The 16,145-nt window shown below is 39.1% G+C and overlaps 1 long non-coding RNA gene across 2 annotated transcripts in view; it reads right to left on the reverse strand.

The window, feature by feature from the left end:
* LOC116575463 overlaps positions 1–16,145 on the reverse strand; it is a 47,160-nt gene that overhangs the window by 17,814 nt on the left and 13,201 nt on the right. For both annotated transcript variants that reach the window (XR_004279790.1, XR_004279791.1), the window contains exon 3: positions 1,756–1,866. This is a non-coding gene — a long non-coding RNA (uncharacterized LOC116575463). The remainder of the gene's footprint in view (positions 1–1,755; positions 1,867–16,145) is intronic.

A 16,145-nucleotide genomic window follows, 5' to 3' on the forward strand; every position in this document is an offset into this window, starting at 1 on the left:
GAGGATGGGCAAATGGAATGACCACTACATATATACATTTAGGGGACTTCACCTGTTCGTTTGTTTTTTGGTTTTTTTTTTGGTTTTTTTTTGTTTTTTTTTTGGTATTTTGCTTACAATGCCTTACTGTGCCACTTAAAATGTGTGTTTGATTCAGGTTTTAGTTGTACTTGCTTTCGCTGACATTATGGTTTGGTATCATGGATCAGTACTTGGGAATCGAATTCCTCCACTCTGTGCAGAGCACCTTGCTGCTTTCCTGGTAGCGCAGATTACTCTGAGGGGCTGGTAGTCTGGCTGAGATAAAGAAACACTGAGCAGGGGTCAGAAATATACATAGCTGAGGACTAAAACTGTGAGTGACAAGTCAGTTGCGGTTACAGAGCTGCACAATGGGCAGGATCCGCAGGCTACAGAAATACAGGGAGGGTACAAGGAAGAGGAATCTGAGCTGGGATTTGAACGATGGGTAGGGTTTGACCAGACAGGAAAAGGAGAAAGGCATTATTGGCATGAAAAATGGCACAAAGATGGGATCAAACATGGCCTATTTGTGGTTTGGTAGGGTAACCAGGCTCTCAAACATAAACAAGGTATGTTTGAAAGTTGTGGGAACTAACGTTTTCCAGATGAAGGAGAACTTGGAGAGCTGGAATGAGGGATGCAGATTTTAAGCTACATGTAGGTGACTTGCCTTTGTACTGGGAGGATGAGGTCAGACTGAGGCTGCTCAGGTTCCTGATTTACAGGTCCCACGCAGCCTGGAAGAGATGAAAGCCGGCAGGCGTCCCTTCCCACACCGCAGCTGATGACGAGCCCGCTGTGTCCAAACTCCAGTCACTACAGTGGAAATGTTCCCCTGCACGAGCAGCGAACAGCTGCCCCCAGCGCTGACCACCAACCTGTGCCTCCTCCTATCCTCCGAAAGGCTGTTGGCTGCGCTTACGACGCTTACAAACCAAAGCCTGTGCTTAAGACTTGGCAACTGTAGGGTCTGTGTTGCACGAGAGCTAGAAATTTAGTTCTTAGCACAGAATGCTGCACAGGGTAAATGGCAAAAAATGGACACTGTGGATTCTTCTTTCCTTGAAGCCCCACACCCTAATTTCTCCACCGCACCTCGGATTTTCTTTCCACGATTTAAATGCTGTTACATACTTTTATTTTTTTAAAACCGCTTCTGGCTACGATCAGCAGAGGTGGTTTACTGAGAGCGACTCCCTGAGGCCCAGCAGGGCATCACCTGGGAACTTGTTAGAAATGTACATTCCTTGTCCCCACCCCAGGCCCGCTTAATCAGAAATTCAGTGAGTGGGGCCCAGCCACCTGTGTTTTAAAGAGCCAGCCAGGTGATTCTTATGCATGGCAAAGTAGAGCATCACTTCTCTGCAAGACGCAGTGAAGACTCCAGGGCCTTTAAGGTCTATTCCTAACCTACTTCTCCAGCCACGTTCCGTCCTGGCCTGCAACCCACCCCCCAGCCCAAGTGCAAGTGTATTGCAGACACCTGCACCATTTCCAGCCTCCTAACCACACCAAACTCTTTCACAGATGCTGGAGATCACGTCCCTTGGTGGGGTAACCCCCTACTTCTCAAGTTCACCCTCAACCTCCTCTGGCTGGGGCCAGCGGTTACTCTCTCCTACAGTCCCAAAGCCCTGGCTAACCCTGCTAATCCTCACAAGGAACTGAAGGCTCTGTTTATGTGTCTGTCTAGGTTAAGGACAAATCTTGCATTTAGCATTGAATACTTACCCACGTGGGAGAGTCAGGATGCTGATCTACCTCTCCGAGTTCTGCTGACCAACTGGTGTTCTTGGGCACAAGGCTCAGTCCTCTGCTGCCCTGCCCTGATTATTTCTGCATCTGTAAAATAAAGGAGCAGATTAAATCATCCCCAGGACAGTTAACATTAGAAATCTGCATTTCCAACCAGCAGCCAGGGGACTGGCATGCACTCTCTAGTTTGAGAAAGACTACCGATGGACTCCCCGCCTAAAAACATGAGAAAGCCCCCAGCTATGTATTTAGGAAAATTTTAATCTTCCTTTACTCTCACCACTAAATTCCTTTGGGACCAGCACTCTGTAGAGTAAGGCAGCCCAGGGTATCCTCCCGGCTGTCAGCTGAGAACTCAAAAGGTCTCCTCTCTCGGTCTTTGGAGGCCTAGCAGAGACCTAATCTGGAAGCTCCTTTAAAGTCATCAGTAACTTGGAGAAACAGCTGAAGTATGATCTGGGCAGGAAGGGAGAACTTAAAAACTAATAAAAAATATGTTGGACACATTTCTGTTTGTTTGACTAAACAAATTAAAAAACTGATTTCATAAATCAATAATCATATATTCAAATAATCAAAATCGTTCCCAGTTAAAATGGCAGAGCCTCTCCAGCCCCAAGAGCCCACGAGCCAGTCCCCTGCTCCAGTTTTTGCAAAATGGTAAACACCCAGGAATGCATACGTAGGGACTCTCAAGAGGGTTCGTTTTCTTATCAGCAGCGTCTGCCTCAGTGGCAGAGACAGACCACCCACAGCATCTCGAAGTTGCAGTTCGCTACCAGCAATGATTTGGTTAACCTTTGATTAAACATAGGAATGTAAAGCACGGAAAGGTCTGGAGCCCGACACAACCCTTTGACACGGCGCTGTCTGTCATTAACGGTCATCCGCCGTGAGAGGTTCAGCTTTGAAAACGACATGAGACGACTCCAGTCTTCAGCCCTAACCCTGCCCTACTCGCCAGCTGAACCCTGCTGTGTTTGGAGACTTCCTGATTTACGGCTTTGCCTTTTAACTATGTTCAGGCGAATGGGAGCTGGGGGGCAGGGTAAAAGAGCCCAGGGATCAAGTGAGTACAAACAAGGCATCTCAACTACCATCAAGGGAAGCGACTTTCTGCTCCGAAAAGTCACCAGGTCAAAAGAGCTTTATTCCCACTGTTGATTTAATCTTCCTCCCTTTCTCTCTCTCTCTCTCTCTCTCTTTTTTTTTTTTTTTTCTTTTTCAAGCTAGGTGTAAGAATTTCCTTGCTGGGACATCATGCAAGAAGTATTTAGTATCCTTTTTCACTTCCTTTTAAAAACAACAGCAATAATGTTAGAGTTCCCTGGAGTCCCTCCTGTGTCTCAAAGGTTCTTTTCCTGTTAACAATAAATCAGCGTAGCCGAAGGCTCCACAGTTTATTCCGCATAGAGTGTGGTGTTCAGAGCGGGCTGCAATACATGTGGAAATGCTTGTTGAATGAACAAATGACCGCATCTGCCTCCTGGTTCCATAGCTGTAGCTTGTCCTAAAAGCCAGTTCTAGACAACAGTAAAATCACAGGCAGTTGACCCAGACCTCTTCCTGTTAACAGCTGACATTATTCTTAGGTTCACTTCTCTCTCTCTCTCTTTCTTTTTTCTCTCTCTCTCTTTTTTTTTTTTTTTTAGCTCTCGAGTCTATGCCTGTTCCTGGATCCCCCCACCCATCCCAGCTTTTTGGCTAATTGGACTTGGGAATCGCTCTCAGCCCTTGGTTTGGTGGACGCCTGGAATCGCAATGTTAAGAGATTCCTACTTTCTGTCTGCCCCTTGTGGGATCCTTCAGGGAGGCCTACATTTTCCATCTACCCAGGTGAGAAGTGCTAGAACGAACTGTATTTTCTTTGGATCCTTCTCATATACAGAGATGTTTAGCATAATTCAGTCATTTTTATTCTGCTCACCAATGTGATGACATCATATCACTGCCATGCAAAGACTTTTCAAGTGTAATAACCTCTGTAAAATTTGTTCCAGGTAAAGGAATAGGACATTAGTGCTGTAGTTACTACATCAGTATTACTTTGGGAACTAGGAGACTATTCAAGATTAAATCAACCAACCATTGTGCTGGGCAATTTTATTTTATTTATCAACAGACATACCATTTAGCATGAAACAGACACTGTTTTAGATACTTCATAAGTATTAACTTATTTAGTTTTCAAAACAATATGAGAGATAGGTACTCTGATTAGCTCTGTTTCAAACTGAGGAAAGTGAGACACAGGGAGCTAAGTGACTTACCCAAGGTCACTCAGGTAATGAATGGCAAAGTTGGGATTTGAATCCAGCCAACCCCAACTGCAAAACCTGTGCTCAGGGCCATTTTACTGTGCTGACTGATCACTTACCTGCATCTGGGATTTCTCAAAGAAACTTAAGCTACAGATATATGATAATTCAATGATATCATTACATTGTCATTAATCATAAAATGGGATAAATAGTTTTATTAATGATAATGGATTAACAATAAGAAGATTAAAAAGATTCTATTATTTGAGGGTATGATCCATGTTCTGTTATGTATTATACCAGTTTTATATCATGTTGAAATGAGATTGCTGATATTTTTGCTATAATATATAAACACTGTAACATCAGTATTTCTTTTTGATTTTCATATATAAAAATATATCTAACAGAACATTTGCCATTTTCAAGTGCACAATTCAGTGGCGGTAATTACCTTTGTAATGTGTATAACCATCACTTTATCTCTAAAATTTTTCATTATGCCAAATGGATACTCTATACCTGTTCTGCAGTAATTCCCCTTTACCCCTTCTGTAACTTCTTCTTCTTCTTTTAAGATTTTATTTGTCAGAGAGGGAAAGAGCACAAGCATGGGGAGCAGAGGCAGAAGGAGAAGTAGGCTCCTTGCTGAAGGGAGCCCAATTCAGAACTCAACCCCAAGATCCTAGGATCATGACCTAAGCCAAAGGCAGACATTTAATTGACTGAGCCACCCAGGAGTCCCTGTAACTTCCAATATACTTTCTGTCTCAGTGAAATTGACCCTTCTAGATATTTCATGGAGGTGGAATCCTTTTGTGTCCTTTTGTGCCTGGTTTATTGCAGTCAGCATATTTTCAAAGTTCATCCACAAGATAGGAGAACTTTATTCATTCCATGACTGAATTAATATTCCATTGTATGGTTATACCATGTTTTTGTCTATCCATTCTTCTGTTGATGCCATTTGGAAAGTTCTGGGTACTTTTTGACTATTGTCAGTAAACACTGATGTTCATGTTTCTGCTGGAGTCCCTGTTTTTAATTCTTTTAGAATAGCTGAGTCATAGGGTGTTTCCGTTTAATTTTTTGAGGAACTGCTGTTTTCAATATCTGATGCTCAATTTACATCCTTATCAGTGACACACACAGGTTCCAGTTTCTCTTTATCTTCAGCAACACTGGTTATTTTCTGGGTTTTGTTTGTTTAATAATAGCCATCCTAGTAGGTGTGAAGTGCTATCTCACTAATATACAGTTTCCTTTTTTATTCTTGCAAACTAAAGACTTGAAGGGTCATATGACTAGCTGTAGCTAATAGAGCCTGAGCAGACCTGATGGATGTCACTTATAGGCCAAACATAAAAGAGTGGCATTGGGATTTTATGGCTCTCTTCTGCTTTGGCAACCCATGATATGGTGGGTTGTAGATGGGGCAGAAGTATGGCGCCCAGCCTGTGTCCTTGAGTGACAATGTGGAGCAAAGACCCTCCCTTAGGTGGCCTGTGATGGACAGGTAGCATGTGTGACAAATCATCTTTTGATGTGAGAAGCCATAGGATTTGGCACATAGCACAGTTATTTTCAGTGTGGTCCCTGGACCAAGAGCATTAGCTTCATCAAGGAACTTATTAGAAATACAAATTCTCAAGTCCCACTCCAGAATATTCTGTCCAAATCTTAGAGCGGGGAGATAGCAGTCTGTATACTAAAACCTCTCCAGGATATTCTTATGCAAGATAAAGTTTGAATACTACTGCTGTAGCATAATTTAGCCTATCCTGTCTCATACTCGGTGATTTTTTTTTTAACTTGTTGAATAATGAAGTACAGTCTGTGTATAAGAAATGGTAAAAGTAAAACTGTAACTGCACATTTTCATCATGAGCTTTACCATTTCTACTACTACCACCTTACTTAGAGTGTATTGAGTTTGGCTGCGGTATAGGACATGTGAAGAGGAATGATGGGAAAGAAGATGGTGAATAAAGGTTTGAGCCACGCCAAGCATGATGCATGCACAGTCACTGCTCATCAAGGGAGGATTCTCTTTCACAAGCCTTCAGCTCCTTGATACTTCTCCATTGGACAAATGCAGAAACCCCCTCACTCTTTCTTCTGTGTTCAGTGTTTCTCCACTCTAGTCCCCCTACGTGAAGTTTGCATTAACCTTTCTGAAGTTTGGCTTTGATTACATCATTACTCTTTTTAACAGCTTGATTGTGATGTAATTCATCTCTAGGAACTTGGATTTAAGGGAAGGTTTCCACATTACGAGGACTGATAAGAATGGTTCACTGTGGCTAAACTGTTTGCACAAAGAATGGGCTTTATGCTGAACTCCTGCTTTCCTTTTGGGATTCTGAAATTTTCATCCATTCTAGGCAGAGTGCCTGGGTGACCAGTCTCCAGTAGAAACCTGAGTCTCTGATGAGCTTCCCTGCTAAATATCTTTCCACATGTGTCATCACAGCATCCAGCTAGAGGAATTATGGATCCTGCGTGACTCCACTGGGAAAGGACTCTTGGAAACTTGCACCTGCTTTCCTCTGCACCTCTCCTCATTCACCTTTTGTTTTTGCTGACTTTACTTCGTCACCTCGTGCTGAACTATAAATCACAACTCTATGCTGTGTTTGTTGCGTTGCCCTGGTGAATTGTGGAACTGAGGGCAGTTTTGAGGGTCCCCAACAGAACCTCCAAATGTTAGCTTCCTCTAATTTCTAAGTGATTGCTCTGTTGTTTTTTGAGGATGCCTTCAGGCATAAATTGCTCCATAGATTCACCCAACTTTTTGGCCTCACCTGCCTGGAGTAGGTCTCCTGTTACACTGATCGGAGAAAGGGGTGGGACTGGGTTGTGGTTAAGGTACTATAAACTCTTACTGTTCTTAAGAGCTAGTAGATTTTCTTGAATAAGTATTTCCCCATTTAAAATTTCCAGAGACAAGTGGTTGCTTTTAAATTATTATTTATAATTGAAATGGTTACTTCACTGGGGAAATCGTTCCTGAGCTCCTTCATACCATCATTTTGGAAGTCCTATTTCTGATCATATCATTATTACATCCAAAATTGTCAAAAACTCTCTAATTTCTATCACAATGAAAGCTATATTCCTTAGCTTGATTTTCAAGGCCCTTTATAATTAAGACCCATAGGGTGTCCCCGTAACCATGGCAGGATGAGTCCCATGTTTCTCAAGCATACCTCATGCTGTTTGCTCTGTTGAAACTTTCATCTCCTTTCTTTTTTTTTTTTTTTTATTTTTTTAAAGATTTTATTTATTTATTTGACAGAGAGAAATCACAAGTAGATGGAGAGGCAGGCAGAGAGAGAGAGAGAGGGAAGCAGGCTCTCTGCTGAGCAGGGAGCCCGATGCGGGACTTGATCCCAGGACTCTGAGATCATGACCTGAGCCGAAGGCAGCGGCCTAACCCACTGAGCCACCCAGGCGCCCTTTCATACCATAACAGATATGCACATTCTTTATCTTGTCAATATAAATACCCATTTTTAAATTCTTTGTTCATTTTCCAGCTCACAGTTGCCTCCTCCTAAAAAATGTGTTAGAATTTAAAGACTCCAATCACTTTATATTTTTCTAATTGTGGACAAGTATAAATAGATGCTATCATTCACTGCAGATAGCACAATAGCTGCCACATATGAGGGCCTTCTGGAAATAGTTCCTGTTCCATGAACAAATGGCTGAAGGAGAACAAATCATGGCCAAAAGAATGACAAAAGTCAGGACTTCACTGTTTAAAGAGCACTTTCTCACATAGGCATCCCATTCACTTTTCCCAGCAGCCAAGTCAGCTGAGGTTGTCACCAACACTCCCATGAGGAAATTAGGGCTTTTAAGTTTAAGATTCCTACCTAAGATCATACCGACATACTGAGTAGTCATTGCAGATCTGAGTTCAAGCCTGTGCTCTTTAAGAACCAAACTCTTTCTGTAATGAAAGGAATCAGGAAAAGAAAACGCCTTCTACCACGGAGCCTGCTCATTTTTCAATTAGAAAGGAATACGGGCAGTTGGACAATAAGGACAGAAAGATAAAGAGACCCCTTTCTGACATTTTTTGCTTAGATATCTAAAATGTAAACTTAAGGCTTCAGTAATGAATGTTGGTTATATAATAGATAGGAACAAAGTAGGTCTATTCTGCACAAAAATGCTCTGTGCTAACCTAACCACATGGCCATTTTATTACAGTGACTATGTTGTTTGGAAAAATAACTCATTCCACTGTAGATTAGAGATAAGTGACTGCAGGATGTGGAGCAAAAAGGGAAACTTTTGTTGTGTGTATGAGCAAGGCGAAGGTCAGGCAAGAATGGGCTGAAGAGAAGGATTTGAGAAGGAATTAACTTCTGCGTGCTGGTGTATATTACTTAAAATGATTTGTCACCTTTGTTTTAGTCACTGAGTCACCTGTGTAGCCTTTCTTTCACAGCCTTTTACTGTGAGAAAAGTCCCATTTAACGGACGCTCAACAGATTTTGTTCATAATCCCACTTGGCATTGTGTCTGATCCCTCCACTTAAACAGGAAGTTATCAACAGAAGGACTTGTTTTTTTGTAGGTTTTGACTAAGAGGTTGAAAAATATCTTTATCCGACATGCTCAGAGGCAGAACCAATATCATAACACAGTACCTTCTACCACGAATCCTGAAACTTCAGCCTCCCTGTGCCCATTTCAAAATGGGCATATTATTATGTATGTATTGCCCTAAAGATTGAAAAAAAGTACATGAACATTTCTAGCAAAGTGCCCGGTGCATTAGGTACTCAAGAGGGTTTAAAAAAATAAATAAATAAAAAGAGATTTATTTATTTATTTATTTTAGAGAGAGCAAGCAAGCATGGGGGTGAGGGGTGTAGAGGGAGAGGTAGAGAATCTCAAGCAGACTCCCCACTGAGGACAGAGCCCAGCACAGCTGGTCCCACCATCCCAAGATCATAACCCGAGCTGAAATCGAGTCCACTGCCCAACCGACTGAACCACTCAGGTGCCCCTCAAGAGGATTCTTCTTACCTGCCCTGACTTTTCATCACTACTGCACTCTAGATAAGTTCCCAGATCCCTTGGTTGGTTTTACCAAAATGGATAAAAACATATGCCAAAGATTGTTGATGATGCAATCAGTACATTAAGGGAGTTTGAATTTCCCCATCATTCACTTATTTTAATCATGCCATCGTAGTGGTGACAGGGAGTGGGTGAGTAGGGAAGGAAACTTGAAATAGTATATTTATAGGAAATCATAAAAATAATAGATGATGTATCCTGTGTACTTTCCAATTTGAAAAATATTTTCATGTATGTAGTCTCACTTCATTCTTCCTAAGCATACTGACATAGATGTTCTTATCTTCATTTTACAGATGAAGAGCCTGAAGTTCAGAGAGGACCAATGATACAATGATACTTTTAGAGGACCTCTAAAAGTGTTAGAATGAAAATGTTCTTGTGGCTGACCAAGTTTTCTATGGAGGAGAAAGAAGTAATCATCTCATAACCCCTGTGGAAAGAAAGATTACAATAGATAGGTAATTATAGATTACTGGTGAGATGTCATAGATATATTTAGGTATAAGGGTGATGAACAAAATTTGTTTTGAGACTGTACTTGCAATTATGTGACTTCTCATCTCTGGTGTATGGTATCCTTTTGAAAAGAATTTTCATACTCCTTTTCTTCTTGTTTCTGTAGAATTTCCTATGAATACATATCACATTTTATAGTGCAAATATTTAAACTTTTTTTTAAAAGATTTTATTTATGTATTTGACAGAGATCACAAGCAGGCAGAGAGGCAGGCAGAGAGAAAAAGGAGAAAGCAGGCTCCCCTCAGAGCAGAGAGCCCAATGCGGGGCTCGATCCCAGGACCCTGGGATCCTGACCTGAGCCGAAGACAGAGGCTTTAACCCACTGAGCCACCCAGGCGCCCCAATATTTAAACTTTTACTTATCATATATTCATTCTTATAAGAAGCCCTTATTAAAGAATTAGAAAACAATAAAGAACAAATAAAGAATTAAAAACTGTATTTTATTGGCCATTTCTTCACTTTTCACTTTTAATGAATAGGTTGAAATACCATATTTTATCAGTATATCTTTATTCACATTGTCTTAACTTTAAATCCCTCTAAATATTTTGACTTCCTGATGCATTACTTTAAAACCTATGGCCTTTTGTTTCTTTCTCTATAATTTGATGCAGACCAATACTTATGTAGCTTGCTTCCAGTGAAAACCAGTGGTGCATAATAGTAAATATTTTTAGTAACCAATTTACTTTCATAAATATAAAAAGATTTCAATAAGAAAATACTAAAGGACCAAAATAGATGAGTTCTGGAAAATAAATAAATAAAAGCCAGTTAGGCATACTTGAGTTTTAGAGAAATAAAATAATGTGATATTTTGGATTATAGTCTTCTACACTAATTATTAATTATTAATATTTTGGATTATAGTCTTCTACACTAATTACTGAATTATTCTGATGAAATATTTTCTTCATATTGTATATTATTATTATTCAATTTGCATAAAACACATAAATTTTAGAATACATGGCTATAGACAAAGGATTTTTAACATGAACTTAATGGAGAATTTTATTCCTCTTTGGAAATATATATTAAATTGTATTCCAGATTCATTTTAGAGGAAATTTAAATCTTGATTTATTTGTAGTCTGATTCTTACTAAGAGATTGAAACCCTTTTTAAAACATTGTTGTCTCTGATAACATTGCCCAGAACACTTGCTGAAGATAAACACAATGGAATCAACACCGTAATATGATATTTCCTCATGGAATACCAAGCTTATCCCTCATGGGACACAAAACCCATAATCAACTGGCAGGGTTGTGAAGGCCTTTCTTACACACTAGATTGATCTGATAATCCATACCATGTTTGGACATATTTTAGGCATTACAACTTACATGCTTTTGCTTCTATGGCAACTGATGGCTTTGTAAACTTTTGGAGCACTAGGGAAAAAAACATATTGGCAGAATGCTTAGGTTTTCATTTTTTCCATAAGATAGAAAAAGCAAGATACTCAACAACTAACTGTGATGATGTGACAAGAGATTATTTAATTATTCTTGACAGGCTCCTATGCAGCCAAGAAGTAATCTTAACTCTGTGAAAGGCCTTCATTGATTTAAAAACAAACTCAAATACAAAAGTTTATTTTTCTTATTTAATTAAATAATAGATTTTTCAGCCCAGTAACATGTGTATGAAGCATATATACTATTTTGGTACAACCATGGAAATTAAATATTGCAATTTTGATTATCCTAGTGGATTTGAGTTTTCAATCATTGTATTTTAATGATAGAAAGTTAGTTGGATATTTAAAAAATTTCAAGTTTCTTAAATCTATTTTTACATGAGAAAATTTAGTTAAATATTTGCAGTTTTTAGATAAAATGTTTTAGTTTTCTTAATTGGTTAATGATTTCCATTGAGATAGGTCAGGGGTTGGTAAAAAAATGACTTATGAGCCAGATCCAGCCTGTTGATCTTTTTGTACATCTTGGGATCTATGAATGACATTTGTATTTTTAAATGGTTGAAAAAAATTTTAAAGAATAATATTTCGTAACATGTGAAAATTACCTAAAATTCATATTTTGGTGTTTAAAAGTAAAGTTTTATTGGAATATAGTTATCTCCATTCACTTATGTATGGTATATAGCTTCTTTTACACTACAGTAGTAGAACTGAGAACTTGGGACAGAGATCATATTGCCCACATTGCTGAAGGTATTCATTATCTGGTTCTTTACAGAAAAAGTTTGCTGGCCCTAGAGATCGTATCTAAATCCTAGATGACTACTAAAATCTATACAAAGACACACACACACACACACACACACACACACACACACAGAGGCACACACACATATTGCATCCTGAGTGTGTGCCCTATGAAAATGTTTTCATTCCATACATTTTGATTCATGGGAATTATCATTTCATATTTTAAATATTCTTTTTAAGTCTAACAATTATTAGGAAAACAACCTATCTTTACCATCAAGATCATGATTTAAAAAAAGTGAAGACAATATATTGTGCAAATATAAATCTCACAGATTGAATGTATTTAAATCCTGTAATCACAAGTTGATCAGATTTAGGAAACATTCATATTCTCCTTCCTACTCCCCACCATTGGACTGAAACTTTGATATAGTCACTATTAGGACATTTGCTGTCTACATGGTTATTCAGAGTGGTCTGTCAGATTAAAATTGAAAATTAAAAAATGATTGAATCTAGAGTTGATTTTATTTTATTTTTTAAGTTGCAGCTTTATTTATTTAAAAAAGATTTTTTAAATTTATTTATTTGTTAGAGAAAGAATGAGAGCACAAGCAGACAGAGTGGCAGGCAGAGGCAGAGAGAGAAGCAGGCTCCCCGCTGAGCAAGGAGCCTGATGTGGAACTCGATCCCAGGACCCTGGGATCATGACCTGAGCTGAAGAAAGCGACTTAACCAACTGAGCCACCCAGGCATCCCTAGAGTTGATTTTAATAATTTGTATTGTTGTGATTAGAAAGTCAATTTTATGTTACTTAGCCGTCTCACGCATAAGTGACATCATAGCTTCATGATATGATAGGATGTATCCAACATATTTTACAAACTGTTCTTCATTTTCCAGAGAAAGAGAGCTCAACTAAAGATAGCTGTCAACTGCTAAAGGCAGTGTCTTTGTGCTGTGTCAACATAGCTTAACTAGACCTATGTTTTCTAGTAGTTCTCCCTTGTCTAGTTCCAAATTAGGACTAGCCACAAGAGAAGTTGGCTGTAAACTTGGCAGGCAAATGGAGAAGTATCGTCATACTCTAAGGTTCAGTGAAGGGGCCAACACAATAAGGTAATCTACGAGATTACCTTATTTACACGAGACAACAACTAGTCCCACAACTCCTTCAGATTTCCCATGTCCTGGACCAACCATGATGCAACTATGCTGTGGTAAGGTGGGGTAGTTTCTTCTATAGGTCATCTGCATCATCACAGTTGGAGGTGCCAAAATGCATAGGTGAATTACAGCTTGACCTCATGAGTTTCTGTTGCCCTCCTTGCTTCATGTTTAAGATTCTTCCCAGTTGCTGATTCCGCTGACCTACAGCCATTTCAGGCTCACTGCCAGTCATGGATGCAACAGCCTTCCATAGACTGCCTCACAGCTCAGATCTTGGTATATGGTATAATACTGAAAATAAGACCCTTATTCCACATCATGTAGAGAGATTTGCTTCTCTAATGGAACCATAATAGGCATACTGAAAGTGTTTTAAAGCTACCCATTATCCAGATACGTTGCTTCATAAGCAAAGAAACTGCGGCATTGGGAGTCACAGTTATCATAGTGGTAGTGATAGTAGTGAACATGGACCTCGTGCTTACGTAGTGAATACTTGAACCCCTCCGTACTGATCCTCGTTATAACTCTAATCTTCCTGAGAACTCTAGGAGTTAGGGTTACTGTTTCTGCATTTTAAAGGCAAGAAAAACCAAAGCATAGAAAGGTGTAAACTTAAGGCTTGAAGTCAGAGATATTTAACAGTAGAGTTGGAATTTCAATCAAAGTAGTTTGACTCATTCCAGGCTCTTAATCATAATTTATCTTTGATGGTAGAGTTTTACAGAAATATAATGAAAAAGAATTTTTTCCAGCTCTATATTTTCCTAGGCAATTGCTTAAATAATTTGCAAATATTTATTGAGTACTTACTGTAGGGTCTGTTCTGGCAAGCAAGACAAATATAGTTCCTGCCCAGAGGGAGCCAATATATATTTGGCTATCCCTGCATTTGTGAAAAGAGAATCATGTTCCTGTTTGAGGTCACATCTCTCACTCTCTATATCTGCATGTAGTTATATTTCATTTCATTCAAAACATAAATATATTAGAGGGGATTTGAAGAAAAACATAGGCATTGAGATCAAATGTATGGAATAGCAAGGAATAATAAAAACTGTAGTTTCCAAAATATTTAAAATAGAATTTATACTCCTAAAAGTGTAATCATGTGACATGAAAATTATAAAGCACATACTTTGAAAAGAAATTATTTAAGTCCATTTTCTAATTCACGAATGAATAGTCAGGTCAAAAATGTACTGGAGTCGACCACGTGTTTTCATGAATAAGCCACAGTGGTAGAAAGCCTTCAGATGCTTAACCTTTTGGAGAGCCCCGGCAGTGCTCACTCTAGATTCTTGGTAACATGTACAATGGACTATAAACTAGAGTCAATCATAACCCTGATGTACTGTGACCTTCTGACATTAAGAATTATCTTTCCAGAAAGCCCAGCTTCTGTAACAAGTTCAAACCTTTTAAGTTATCTCTGCAAGTGTGCCTTTCTTTGCTTGTGAAGAAGAAGGACTTAGGGCTAAGGTGTATCAAGTAACAAAGAGCATTTTTGCCTAGTGTATCAAGTGGGTGGGCATGCCTCTGGCGACCAGTGTAGGAAAAGGTATCTAGTCAGGAGGGGGCCACTCCCCTGGATTCTGTTCATAATTCCTGTTTTGTTTCAGAGATGGTTCTAATAGAACTGTTACCCTTCTCTCATAAGTAAGTCATCAGAAGCTCATGGTCAATGTGTTTAGGGGTATAAACTCTGGTCAAAAGTGTGCTAATCTATTGAATTCTGCTAAACCCATTTTTTTTTCTTTTTCTTTTTCTTTTTTTTTTTTGTGACACATGACATTCTCAGCTTACAAAATATCACCATTTAGGCTGACGTTGTAACTTCTCTTTTTGAGGCCCTTTATTTTCAGGCCTCCTTTATATACTTAAAAAAAGCCACCCAATCTTGATCAATTTGTTTATTCAGAATCCTGTCTTGAAAAGGTTTTACAAAATGTTGGCTTATCCCAGGCATGGCATTTATTTGCATGGCATTTAATGCCATATAGCTCTCTGGGGCCTGAATCCTCATTTCTTTTTGTCTTCTCTTTGATGGATGTGTTCTGTTGACACAGAGGATGGTTCACTCTCCTCCCTTAGATGGGAGAGTTTTTCACTTATCAGGGTTAGTGTTGAAAACTAGTTCCCCTATTGCATAGCACCATGCAAAGATTTTTATGTAACATCATTACAATTAGGTCGGGGGCAACACTGCTAATCAACCTCATACCCACTATCATGTGTAATTTGGGATTTGGGGATCTGCTTACCTATATCTCACTCCTATGGCTGTTGAAGGCATTAGAAACAATAGGACAAGCCAAAATATGGTTCACAGCACATCTATGAGCATCATAATATTGGTTGTGCTGAAGATAACATATTTTATAATATGTGATATTTTCTTGAGTGTGTTCTAGGAAGTATGAGATTTGAGACATTTCAATAAGAATTGATGAGAAAAGAGTTTGGATACTGAGAAATGCTGTGTAGTATAACCACCTCATGGAAAATTATAACTGTAAATGCATATTAAACACAATAATTCTGCAATTAATATACCTAATTGTTTCTATATTTCTGATATTTATTTGAACATAGACTTCCTTGTTCTTATCAAATCCCTCTTTCATTTGGAAGGTGACACTGACTGAAAAACAAAGTGCAGAACCACATTATTGGTTGTGCTCACATGAGAAATGAAAATGGACATCTGTTTATACCTAAGAATGTAAAGACAGCAAGGGTTGATGAGGCAATGTAACCTAGAATCATGCTCGCATTTCATATCAGGGTTGTAAGAGGGGCAGCTATTGAAAGTTTTTATGGACCTCGAAGACTTTCAGACTACTTGAGTAGGAAGAACGAGATTGAACATCTCTTGAGTTATGGGGTAAGACTGTGCTCTGAAGATCCTTCTGGGCCTCCTTGATGTGTGTGGAGGAAAGTGCTGGGTCTCGTCAGTAACTGCTTCTCCTCCTCTGCCAGGCACCAGCAAGACTATACATCACAGACCTCTCACAATTGGCTGAGCAATGTAACCAGTACCAGCCATGGAAATATGAGGAGAAGTCATATCTCACAGCCTGGTAAAGGAGGATAAAGGCTATTATCTAGTCTCTTTCTTACCCTT

This window comes from Mustela erminea, chromosome 16, assembly GCF_009829155.1.
Source record: "Mustela erminea isolate mMusErm1 chromosome 16, mMusErm1.Pri, whole genome shotgun sequence".
Classification (NCBI taxonomy): Eukaryota; Metazoa; Chordata; class Mammalia; order Carnivora; family Mustelidae; genus Mustela; species Mustela erminea.